Here is a 13,687-nt window from a genome sequence, read left to right as displayed (position 1 = left end):
ATGCATTTGCTATTGTACATGGGATAGTTATATTAGGTGATATTACTTGGTTTTTGTTTCCACTTGAACTGTTTTTTTAAAAACAAACAAACAAACAAACATTGTTTTATATGCGTTTTTAAAAGATTTATTTATTTCATGCATGTGAGTACATTGTCTCTGTCTAAAGACAGAGACACACCATAAGAGGGCATCTGATCCTTGTTACAGATGGTTGTGAGCCACCATGTGGTTGCTGAGAATCGAACTCAGGATCTCTGGAAGAGCAGTCAGTGCTCTTGAGCACTGAGCCATTTCTCCAGCCCTTCACTTGGACTTTTAATCAGGAGTGAATTACAATCCAGAAATGAAAGACACAAGCTCTTGACCTGGATCTTGAGGAACAGAGGCCATGAAAAACTTAGGCCCAGGCAAAGTAGTACACGTCTTTCATCTCCGGAGACTGAGGCAAGCAGATCTCTCAATTCAAGGCCAGCCTGGGACAGAGTAAATTCTGGGAGGCACCAAGCTGGGAGACAAGCAGCCCTTTGTATAGTGAGTCAGGTACCCCTGGACATTGCTAGGTAACTATGTTGCAGAGCCTAGAAAAATGCTAGCACTGCCCAAAACCGTGGACAGTTCTCCTAGAGCACTGCTGGTATGGGCCTGGTCTCTACCCAAATCAGGCTTGGGCCTACTCAACTACATAGAGACAAAAGCCAAGTCATAATAAAGCCAGTGAGGCTTGTTTCCTAACCAGAGAATTGTCTTCTTAGATATCATGTGATTGGCAGTCTGACAATCTGTCTGATATACTTGAAAGCTCACTGCCACCAGTTTGGCACCTCTTAAACTATCCCTTTCCGCCCCTGGCCCTGACTCAAGCCATATAATCTAGCCCCTCTATTTCAATAAAGAAGCTGTCCTCCAACAGTCTTCTGAATCATTTATATCTACCATCCATACTACACTGCAACACCCTGATCCCCACCTCCTCTGCATCCTGAGAACACAGTCCATGCAAGAGGGGCATGTGACATGTGGAGGAAGCACACATAGTTAACATGAAGCATATGCTGTATGATTCAAGCTGGTGAGGGAGTCATATGTGACCCTGGCTACTTAACAGGTTCAAATGCTAGAACATCCCTATTCTAAGAGGTTCTTAGCTCTCAGATACCCTTACACTTTTAGTTGCACAAGTATTGCAGGAAGCCTCATGTTGAGGCTCAGCTTTGACTAGGACTCTGGGAAGTTCTGTGCACTGTCATTCTTTAATACTCAGGGGCCAGCTCTGCCTGCAGGTGTAGGGTAGGACATGTCAGAAGAGCCTCTCTATCTGGTGGCCCCAGGAAATACTTAGAGACCCATTCACTGCTTCAGCAGACATTTGGTATCTATGTCTTCCTAATATGATGACTGAATCTCTAATACTCCTTGGGGTGCAGTTCTCTCCTGTGGGGATAGCTAGCTGAGATAGCACTATAGAGCATATATTTGAACAATGGAGGCTCTTGGCTTGTTTTTGTTTTGGTGGAGATGACTGAACAGTAATGTCCTTGTTCTGTCTTAGCAGCCAGTAGCTGTGTGGAATTAAAGACATTGGAGAGGAGGGGTCCATGCTAGGAAGGGCATGCCCTAGCCTTCATGTATTGTCTCCTTTCTCAGATCATAACCTGAAGTGCTACAGATGCCTGGAAGTCCCGCTTGAGACTTCCTGCAATACAGCTATCTGTGCCTACACTGATGGATTCTATGGTATTCAGGAGGCAGATGTTATTGTTGGTAAGCTCCCTGTAGCCTATATAAAGATGGCTGAGGGTGGCTTGGAAGAAAATGTCTGGTCTGGGCACTTGTTGTTGACCATGGTTCCCCTCTCTCCAAGTAGAGCTTCCCAGGGGTTGGACTCCTGCAAAGTGGGGACTGTTGGGGTCCGGGTATGTGGTGCAATGTGAGTCATAAAGCAGGACTGCCCACTGGCATGCCTGGTGTTCATCATCCCCCTACATTGCCAGTGTAGTCATTTGATGCTCTGGCTCATTCTTTAGGTCTAGGGTCTCCCTGGTTCACTGACAGACCATAAGAGCTGTAAGCATCTAGTGAGTCTTTGCATATAATGAAGGAATTTGGAGTTTAAGCTAAAGGAATGACATAGGAATGTTGATAGAAAGAGACCTTAGGACATATCAGATCCTCCAAAGTGCTAGTTTCTAGGCATATTCTCAGATAGACAAGGCAGGAGCAGCCCCACCCTGCTATCCAGTTAACTGTTCCTGTCCACAGCCTGCCTGTCTCCTGGAGCAGGTCTCCTAGATATAACTGCCTGGGGAACTGCAAGAGTCTGAGAGGCTGATTGCCCTTTCTGCTGTGCCACTGGGTGATCTGACACTGTGCTGTGCCTTTGTGGTGTGGTGGTGGTGTGGTGGTGGTGGTGGTGGTGGTGGTGGTGGTGGTGGTGGTGGTGGTGGTGTGTGTGTGTGTGTGTGTGTGTGTGTGTGTGTGTGTGGTGTGGTGTGTATTGTGTGTGTGTGTGTGTTTGTGGTGTGTGTCTATGAATGTGAGTGGACATGTAAGAATAAATGTAATGTAATGTATTCAAAGATCAGGAGACATCTCTACTACTATTCTTCATGCACTGCCTAATTCTTTATGCAAATGAATCTTGGTATTCTGGGAACTGGAATTTCAGATGGTTGTAAACCACCATTGTGGTCTGAGGACCAAACCCTGGGCTTATGTAAGAACAAGTGCTGTTAACTGCTGAGCCATGTCACCAGTCCCAACCACCTCACTTTTTGTGACAAGAACTTTCACTGAGACCTAGGATTTGCCAAGTATGCTGGGGGTGGAGAGGAGGGAGTTAGCAGAGAGTTCCCAGTACCTCCTGATTTGCTGCCACCCCCCCCCCCCCAGCATAAAGATCATAACCAGCACTCCCACTCTTAGCTGGCTCTTTACATTGTTGTTGGAGGTGCAACTTGGGTCTTTAGGCTTCCATGTGGCAAGCACTTCAATGACTAAGCTGCCTCCCCAGCACATTGCGTATAAGGGCATGTGTGTACACATGTGTAGATTTAATGCACTGGGGAGGTACAAGTGTATGGGACCCATAAGTTAATGGGAATCTTTTGCGACAACTATTTTATTTACTGAGGAAGGGTCACACACTGAACCCCAAGCTTGCAGGTGGTCTAGACTGTGAGCTTTGCTCAGGGGATCTCCATCTTTGTGTTCTGAGCACAGAGATACATGTATTCCACCATGCCTGCCCATCATTTGATGGGCTCTAGTGATCGGACCTGTGGAGTCATGCTTGTGTACACAAGCACCTTATAGATCAAGACTCCTTACTAACCCATGGTTGTGATTTCATTTGTTTTTTGAGACATGTTCTCAGTCTTGCCCCAGGATAGCCTAGAATCCCCCATGTAGCCCAGATTGGGATTGAACTCATAAAAATCCTCCTACCTCAGTCTTCCAAGTTCTGGGATTATAATTCTAAGCTACCATGTCTGACTTTGAGATGCCTTAGAGACAAGTCTGGGACATCAAGGCCAGGTGACAAGTGGTCCAGGCACTGTGATGCTCTGTTGTCCCTGCATAAGAAGTGGGTCACTCCCTGTTATCTTGCAGCCTCTCACAAAAGCAAAGCAAAGAACAATCTCTACCTTCCCATCTGCCCTCCCAAAAATGAAAATACCTAGGTCCTGGGTTCTGCTCTCAAAGTCGATGTGGAGACTTCCTGCTGCAAGGAAGATCTCTGCAGTGCAGCAGTTCCCGCTGGAGGCAGTACCTGGAAAATGGCAGAGATCCTTCTGTTCAGCCTGAGCTCTGTCCTCCTTTAGACCTTACTGTTATGGTCCTTCCAAAGACCCCAACCCTTGACCTTTTATCTGCCAATGTCACCACCCCTTCCAGGAACCCTGTACTGATGATTTATGAGTTACAGAAGCTCCAAGGTTGGGGTAGTATATGGAACACCTTGTTTCAGCTTTATAGCCCTTGCTGTGTAGGTCCCATACTCCTCTATAGGGCTTTCAGGTCTGTACTTCCTAGAATGCCATTTTGTTGTGGATTGCTGCTTTTGACTCTGGAGTCATGTGGCCAGCACAGGGAAGAGGCAGAATTCCAAGTCATTATGCCACCACGTTATAAATATTGGGGGTCCTGCAGTGTTCCCACATGTGCCACTCAGTGTCCCCCTGTTGAGTCCAATGATCCCTTTGTTCTCCCAGTCAGGATCTCCATTGTTCTTTTGTGACAATGAGACCACCGAGCTCTGTCTCCTAGTTCACATCTCTGCCCTTTCAGCCAGCCACACTGGCTAGCTTATGTTAGCCAGCTCAGTTTAGGGGACCACTTGTTTGGGGTGGGCTGATGTTGTAGGAAGAGAGAAGGTTCTGCCACTTCTAAAGAACACTTGATTGCTGTTGGGGAGCCCAGGTGATGAGCCCTCAATGGTGGGTAGGCACTGCCCTGTCTGATAATTTTAGTCTAGAGATGGAAGCCATTTCCAGGAGGGACTCATTGCTTAGCTAAGAGCAAGCAAAGCCTTACACTACCTCTCCTGGAGTCCTAGACTATATTGGATGCCCCCAGTGGGAAGGCTTGACTTGACACAGTGACAGGATTGCCATAGGCATGAGAGCTGACTCTGACCCCCACCCTGGCTAAGAAGGAGAGCTGGCATTGGTAGTATGAGTGTGGGAGAACTGATGGGATGACCAATTCAACTATCACACAGTGCCAGATCCAGGGCTTAGAGTTGGCCCACCCCAACATCTACTCCATGTATGAACTGCTTGTGTACATGAAGGTCCTGGTCCTGCAGGTCCAAAGCTACAGGATCTCCATGACATAGGACAACAACATCAGAGAAGAATTCTGGCACAAACCCTGTATTGATACTATATCAGAAGCCAGAGGCCTCCAACCAGAGCAATGACTCATTGTAATGATCATCTGTGAGCAATGTTCTTTGAACAAAAAGGTATACTGTGTGGCAGTATCCAGATGTTTTTCCTTATTTGTTATTTTATTTTATTTTTATATTTTGAGGGGGAAGTTACAAGGTATAGTATGCCTATGGAGGAATAGGGAGAGGAGTGGTATTGAAGTCCATGATGGGAAATTCACAAAGAATCACTGAAGAGTTTTTTGAAGTCCAGACTGTGCCCTTGAATAACTGTGATGCAGCTGAGTGGAGTTGGTGCAATTAAAACAAGGGAAAGTATCTGCTTTAGAGTGCTTCACACACACACACACACACACACACACACACACACACACACACACACACACACACACAAACACACACACAACTTATCTAGTGTACATGCATTGTGGTTGTTGCATAGGTCCATTTCTTAGGTTCTGAGAAAGAAGTGCATTTAGAAATCCAAAGATACTCACCCTATTCAGGTTTTTGTACCTGGAGACATCTTTAATATCTGTTATTTGCTTTTGTTTATGTCAGATAGTCAGATCACAGCACAGGCCTTAGGGACTAGTGAGACCTCACCCGTGTTACTGCTAGCCAAACACAGTCTCATTCTACCCACAATACACTGCCTATAGTTAATTGTGTCTGCTTCCAACCCAGCAGCAGTTGGACAGAAATTCACACACCTCTGTCTTGGTCATAACTGTGTTGAGTAACACACAAGTAAAGGGCAAATAGGGTCTTGTGTACATGGATAAGCACTGGAGAAGCCAGGAAAGTTCAATATACAGCTTACCTCTCATGGAATGCCAGGAATGGATGTAGTTTCTGTACACACAAACTGGTGATTTTTCACTTTCTGTTGAGCCAGTCTTAGCCTGTATCTTCAATAGTTAATGTTTTCCTACCCCATACCAGTTTCCTTTAAAACTTTGACCATTGCTTCTAGCTTATACAATGTGCTCTTGTGAGAAATGTCATTTGTATTTTACAACAGCCTAAGTGACTATCTAATCTTTGGACCAGGCTAACCCTGATTGTAGCCTCCCCCAGCCTGAAGCGGGCTGGTACAAACCTTGTTGCCACTGAGGTGGGCCACCTGCGGTGCAGCTTTCTCACTTGGCTGGCTCCTTTTTGAAGTGACAAGTGCCCTGCTCTTCTGCTACCTGCTGAAAGGCTGAACCTGTCTTCCCAAGATGTTCTTGAGATAGCTGACTACCTGTGGAACTAGCAGACTAGTGTTTTTTTTTTTAGATGTATTTATTTATTTTTATTTTATGTATATGAGTACACTGTAGCTGTACAGATGGTTGTGAGCCACCATGTGGTTGCTGGGATTTGAACTCAGGACCTTTGACAGAACAGTCAGTGCTCTTATCCGCTGAGCCATCTCACCAGCCCCCAGACTAATGTTAACAACTTGGCAACAATACATCAAGAAGCCTGGCGACCGAGTGCTGACGGAATGGCTCCAGACACCAAGAGTGGACTGGTGGGGGGTGGGGGGGCTTCCCCCTTATAAGCACGGTCTCTTAATAAACTCGAAAGCCTTGAACAGGGAATTATCTTGGCTCCATTAATCTCTCTCGCCGTCTAAGTCTTTTTCAGCCCCAGCCTGCCTCCCAGGTGTACCCGGTTCATATAGGCCGTGGGCCAGTATACAACACTGATACCCACAGGCATTATGTTTACCTCAGTCCAATCACTCTTTCTAGACCTTTATCTTGAGCATTGGTTCTAAGTCAATAAAAAAATCATCTTATGGATGAAAATAGATGTAAAGATCTCCAATGCAAACATGTCTTAACCTTTGCTGTACTCATGGAGCTGAGTTGATTGTTATCTGAATACTTCCCCCAAATGTGTGCTGTGCTCAATTAAATGTGGCTAAGATAAAATGATCTGGATCAGAATCTACAAGTCTTAGCCCAGCACTGGTACTAAAATTAGGCTCATCAGAGTTTTATTCATAATTCTTCCTTATTATTTCCCCCTGCCTACACTAAAGTCTACACACACACAATGAAAAAAGATTTAATAAATAGGATGTAATTTCAACATCATCTGGAGTACTGACGAGAGAAAGAATTAGAGCTGAGATTAGAGGTTAGAGGTTAAGGTATAGTAAAACAATCCTGGACAAAGTAGGGTCTAGCTGAGCACTGTCCAGTTCTTCGAGGCCATCTTTACAGTGCCAACAGCAGCCTCAGACCTCATGTCCTCTTTAATCTACTAGGAACTTCCACAGGTGTACAACAAGATTCCACAGACCAGGGTGACACATATGACACAGCCCCATTCTGAGAAACAAAGGGGGAGATGTCAGTCCCAAAGACAAATGAGGGACAGAAGAGTATTAACTGTTGTGTTTAGAAAAGAAAAAAGAAGCCGGGGATTTGTTTGGTAGAGGCATGGTATGATGAGGGTAAAGGGGGTGCCTCTGAGGATCCATGAAAAGGTATTCCTTTCCCCCGAGGTACTAGCCATACAATGGGTATAATATCTAATAGGGTTTACTTAGGGTGCGGAGAGAGGAGTTGAAGTGGGTAGTAGAGACAGAGAAAGGCAAGGGGAAATAGAGGCCAGCCATTAGCACATTTTGAGGCAGGGGAGGGGAATTGGGAGAGAAGGGACAGAGTGGGGAGAGAGGAAGAGAGCAAGAGAAGAAAGTGAGGAGGGGGTCAAGCAGACCCTTTTAGACTGGGTCAGGCATACCTGGCTGTTGCCAGGTAACAGGAGGCAGAGCCTAGAAGAAATGCTAGTACTGCCCATAACCCTGGACAGCTCTCCCAGAGCAAAGCAGGAGTGGGCCTACTCCCTACCCAAATCAACTCCACAGAGACAAGAGCTAAGTCACGATAAAGCCAGTTAGGCTTTTATTTTCCCACCAGAGAACTATCTTCTTAGAAATCATGTGATTGTCAGTCTGACAATCTACCTAATGAACTTGGAAGCACCCTGCCCCCAGTGTGGCACCTCCTAAACTATCCCTTTCCTCCCCTGCCCTTACTCAAGCTAATAATCTAGCCCCTCTATTTCAATAAAGGAGGTGTCCTTTTAAAACAGTCTTCAGAATCATTTATAACCACCATCCCTGCAATAGCATGATCCCCAACTCCTCTGCATCCTGACACCACAGTCCATGGGGGAGGGGCAAGTGACATTTGAATGAAGTACACTTAGTTAACATTAAACCTTTGCTGTATAACTCAAGGTTGTGAGGGAGGCATATGTGACCCTGTCTACTTAACAGAGGTCATTCATTCTCCGAGGGGGCCGGGGGGCATGGGCTTTGCTTGGCTAAGCTTTGACCTGTTCAGTGTGACAGTAGATAGTCTTCTGGCTGAGTTGAAAGGCAGGAGAGAGGGCTGGGTGTGTACTTGTCTTGCTTGTAGCCCTCTCTGCAGAGGGCCTGGCTTCTCTAACAGAAACCTGACAACATCTGGTAACTATAACTCTAAGATTATTCAAGTACACAGTTGCCCTCTTCCTTAAGAGTTAATTTCAGTGGTCTGTCAGTAATTTGAGTGTGATTCTACCACTAAGGGAAGCTAGCTTCCCACTAGCGGTGCTGGGTGGAAAGTGAGGGCCTCGTGAGAACCCCTAGTTTAAGACTTTTAGAGAAACAGTGTGCTGCACTGTGGTTATATGGCCTTTGCCTCCAAAGAGAAGGTGATAGCACAATTGCCATCCTAGAGTAGGGAAAAGTTTGGCCCAGGAGCCCTGCAATGGAGTCAGAAGAGCAAAACAGCGACAGCTTTATGATACTGGACAGAACTCTCTATACTCGGAAGGGAGGACTGTGACCTGGGGTTCCAGGCTTACCCCTTGCTGCTCCCCTGAAGCTGCACATGATCTCAGAAGACGCTAGACTATAGAGGAAACAGAAGATTAACTGAAAGAGGGACTCCTTGACATTGCTTTTGTGATGGGGTGTGACTTGGTAGTGACTTAGCTGCTCAGAAATTATGCATGTCCTATAAGTGACCTCACCCATTCTCTGCAAAACTGCTACATATCATCATTGGGTGGTGACATTGTACCTTAGATCTGTCATTGACACCCTGCATTTGTTTGCAGAGGCTTGCTGTCTGCTGATCTATGTTACTCACGTGTTCACACATGAGCCAATGCCTAGGGCCGCATGTGAAGAAGTTACAGAGACAAATTTTCCTCATGAACAAGGAAATTTTCCTCATGTGGCTTCTTCATGGAGGCTTCTAGGTAGCAGGGACACTGGAGACATACATCCGCTGCATAAGACTGCCTTTTACCATGAAAAGCATCCCTGGCTCCAGATACCACATGCTAATAGCACCCTCAGCCCCTTATATCACACCCCCCCCCAAAAAAAAACCACATCAGACACTGCCTAGCAACTTCCATCCCAGTTTCAGTTCTTGGCTCAGGACTCTCTTTGTGAATGCAGGTCCCTGTTGGGGCCTTGCTCACCAGAGCCAGTCTGCAGGTATTTCTCAGTTGTTTGTTTTCTCATAGGAAGAAGGGTCCTAGGCTCTGAGCCACTGAACCCCATACCCTCTATTTAGAAACAGGAAAAAGCCAGGTGGTGGTGGCAGAAGTAGTGGAGGACCCCTTTGATATTTATGTGTTTGAGACAGCCTGGTCTACTGAGCAAGTCTTAGGACAGCCAAAGCTACATAGAGAAACTTTGTCTTGAAAAAACACATGAAACATAACAAAACAAAAAAACCAGGAGACAACGGAGCAAGTTGCCTCATGCCGTTGCTTTCTGAAAGGCAAGCACAAGTCAACTGTGGCCCCTACCCTTCTGACCTCCTCGTCCTCCTGCACCATGGTCCCGCCCTGAATGGGTGACCCTCCCTTCACAACTGCTATACAAATCTGTCTAGCTCTTACACAATAAACATGATGGCCTGGAGAAAGTAAGTATAGAAACTCCTCCCTCTTCAGATGTCAGCTGGGAGGCACTTAGAGAAATTAAAGTACTTCAGTCCACATCTGAGAACTTGCCACTGTGCCTGCAACCTGGTCAGAGAGGAAGTAAGGACTGGTGTCAGGCGGGAGCTGCTAGGTGGCAAAGGGAAGAGCCCTCAGGATAGGGATGGGGTTGGGAGTGTGGGATTAGGAAGGAAGAGCTGGGTGGGTGGTGGGTCAGAGAAGTAGGCAGACATGTATTCCTTGGGAAAAGCTGGTTGGAGGGAGGGAAGAGTGGATGCCTGAGCTGAATGAGAGCCCAGGGATGGGACTGGGGGTCTATTAACTGGCTCCAACTTCCAAGTTTCATCTGTGCAGCCCTTCTCCCAGGATGGACAATTCTCACACTACAAAGTCCTGTGTGCTCATCCTTTTCTGGCCCTACTGTTTGCAAAAAGAGGTGAGATGGAAAATAGGAGAGGGGCAGGAGGGTAAAATGAAGATGGCAAAGGACATCAGGGTTGTGGGTACACCTGCACTTCCATTGTGTGTCCAGTGCCCAAGGTGTCCTGGGATCAGGAAATTGGAAATTGGCTTGTGGTGGGTGAAGCCGACCATGCTGGGTTCTTTTCTGGGTCTAAAATCCTGCCAGTACCTGCCTTGCAACCATCATCACATACCAGAAGGACTCTTGGACTACCTGTGCCAAAAACCCTGTCCACCAGAGCAGCTCTCCTTAGATTCTATCCTGCTGCCCTGGCCTCCCAGTCAGGACACTGGCCTGTGTGCCACAAACTGGCAGAGGCTTCTCCCCCCCACCCCCCCAGCTGACAATTCAAGGGATTTGGAATCCTTATTGCCTGGACTTTGACTTTTCCTTATGTCCCAGCCCATGCCACATGAGACCCAAATGCTATGCCATCTGTACTCTAAGAAATTCTGAGCTCTAAGATACGCTTATACTTGCAGTTACATGTGTATTGCAGGAAGCCTCATGGTGAGCCTCAGCTTTAAGCTGACTCCGGGAAGTTCAGTGCTCTGTCATGCTCCAATACCCAGGAGCCAGCTCTGCAGGTTTAGTGTGGGACAGGTCAGAAGAGCCCTCTCTACCTTGTGGCCCCAGTACCTACTTACACACCACACACCCACTCACCGCTTCAGCAAACATTTGTTATCTATGACTTCCCAATATGGTGACTGTGTCTCTAATACCTCTTGGGGTGCAGGTCTCTCCTGAGGGGCTGGCCAGCTGAGACAGCAGTGCAGACCATAATTGAACAACTGTGGTTCTTGGTTCACTTTTGCTTTTGATGGAGGTGACTGCTTTTGGACAGTAATATCCTTGTTTTGTCCTAGCAGTCAGCAGCTGTGTGGAAGTAAAGACATTGGACAGGAGGGGTCTGGTCTAGGAAGCACATGGCCTAGCCCTCATGTATTGGTTTCTTTCTCAGCTCAGGGACTGGAGTGCTATCATTGCATTGGGGTCCCACTTGAGACTTCCTGCAAATCACTTCCCTGCCACCACCCTGATGGATTCTGTATTGCTCAGGAGGCAGAAATTATTGTGGGTAAGTTCCCTGTGACCTATAGAAAGATGGGTGAGGGTGGCTTTGGAGAAAATGTCGGGTCTGGGCATTTGTTGTGGACCATGGTCTCCATCCCTCCAAGTAAAGCTTTCCTGGTGTTGGAGTGGGACTCCTGAGAAGTGAGGGTTTTGGATTCAGTGATGTGCTGGGATGTGGATCATAAAGCAGGGATGCCCATTGGCATGCATGGTGTTCATCCTCCTCCTCAGTTGCCAGTGCAGTCATGTGATGCTCCTGCCTATACTTTAGGTCTAGGGTCTCACTGGCTCACTGACAGACTAGGAGAGCTGGAAGCATCTAGTGAGTCTTTGCACATAATGAAGGAATATGGAGCTTAGGATAAAGGAATGAGCTAGGAATGTTGATAGAAAGAGACTTTAGGACATATCATATCCTCCAAAGTGCCAGTGTCCAGGCATATCCTCAGATAGACAAGGCAGGAGCAGCCCCACCCTGCTATCCAGTTAACTGTTCTGACCACAGCTTGCCTGTCTCCTGTAGTAGGTCTCCTAGATATAACTACCTTAAGAACTACAAGTGTCTGAGAGACTGGTTGCCCTTTCTTCTGTGCCACTAGGTGACCTTACACTGTGCTATGTCTATGTGGTGTGTGTCTGTGTGTGTGTGTGTGTGTGTGTGTGTGTGTGTGTGTGTGTGTGTGTGTGTGTGTGTGTGCAATTGTGGGTGCACACCTATCAATGTATGTAATGTACTGCATACAAAGTTCAGAGGACATCCTTAAGTATTGATCTTCAGGCACTGTTTACTGTTTTATGCAAATGAATCCATTCTCCTGGAACTGGAATTTCAGATGGATGTAAACTACCATGTGGGGTCCGGGAACCAAACCTTGGACTTTTGTAAGAGCAACAAGTGCTGTTAACTGTGGAGCCATGTCTCCAGTCCCAACCACCTCGTTTTTTGAGACAAGATCTTTCACTGTAACCTAAGATTTGCCAAGCATGCAAATGAGAGAAGGGAGGTAGCAGAGAGCTCCCAGGACCTTCTGACTCCCTGCCCCAGCACAGAGATCATAACCATCACTCCCATGCTTGGATGACTCCTTACATGGTTGCTGTGGATTGAACTTGGTTTTGTAGGCTTCCATGTGGCAAGCACTTCACTGAGTGAGCTGCTTCCCCAGAACACTGTGTGTAAGAGCATGTGTGTACACATGTGTGGATGTCATGCACTGGGAAGGTACAAGTGTATGAGATGCAGAAGTTGATTGGAATCTTCAGTGACAATCATTTTATTTACTGAGGCAGGGTCTCACACTGAACCTCAAGCTTGCATGTTGAGCTGGTACAGCTGGTGAGCTTTCCTAAGGGATCTTTGTCTTTGTGTCCTGAACACAGAGATACAATTAGGCCATTATGCCTGTCCATGTTTTGATGCACTCTAGCAATGGGAACTGGAGTTACCATGGTTGTGTACAGATGAACTTGTTTCACCAAGTTTCCTTACCAGCCCTTGGTTTTGATTTTTATTTTGTTTGTTATTTGAGACAGGGTCTCACTCTAGCCTCAGGATAGATTAGAAGCTCCCGTGTAGCCCAGTTTGGAATTGAACTCATAAAAATTCTCCTGCCTCAGTCTTCCACGTTATGGGATTACAAGTCTGAGCTACCATGTCTGGCTTCAATGTGACATAGAGACAAGACTGGGCCATCCAGGCAAGGTGGCATGTGGCCCAGACATTGGGATCCTCTGTTGTCCCTGCATTAGAAGTGAGTTATTCCTTGATGTCTTCCAGACTCTCACAGAAGCAAAGTAAAGAACAATCTCTGCCTTCCCATCTGCCCAACTAATCTTGAAAATACCGAGTTCCTGCGTACTGCCTTCAACTTTAATGTGAATACCTCCTGTTGCAAGGAAGACCTCTGCAATGCAGCAGTTCCCACTGGAGGCAGCACCTGGACCATCACATGGGCTGGTCATGTTCAGCCTGGGCTCAGTCCTCCTGCAGACTTTGCTGGGATGGTCCTTCCAACAACCTCCACACTTGTCCTTTTATCCTCATTTGCAGCCACTACTTACTGGAGCACTCTAGTGATGATTTATCAGTTTTAGAAGCTCTGAGGTGGGACTAGTGTGTGGAACACCTTGTTTCAACTTTATAGCCTTTTCTGAGTAGGTGCCCCACACCTCTCTAGGGCCTTCAGATCTATACATCCTAGAATGTTATTTTGTTGTGACATGCTAATCTTGGCCATGGAGACATATGGCCAGGACAGGGAAGAGTCAGAATTCCAAGGTATTATGCCATCACCATCCACAAATAA

At 46.6% G+C, this 13,687-nt stretch overlaps 1 pseudogene; it reads left to right on the top strand.

The window, feature by feature from the left end:
- The first annotated feature begins 10,208 nt into the window (after nucleotides 1-10,208).
- Gm10238 lies at nucleotides 10,209-13,687 on the top strand (annotated as a pseudogene).

This window comes from Mus musculus, chromosome 15, assembly GCF_000001635.26.
Source record: "Mus musculus strain C57BL/6J chromosome 15, GRCm38.p6 C57BL/6J".
Classification (NCBI taxonomy): Eukaryota; Metazoa; Chordata; class Mammalia; order Rodentia; family Muridae; genus Mus; species Mus musculus.
The sequence above is the reverse complement of the archived record's forward strand: the minus strand, read 5'-3'. Positions and strand labels throughout refer to the sequence as shown.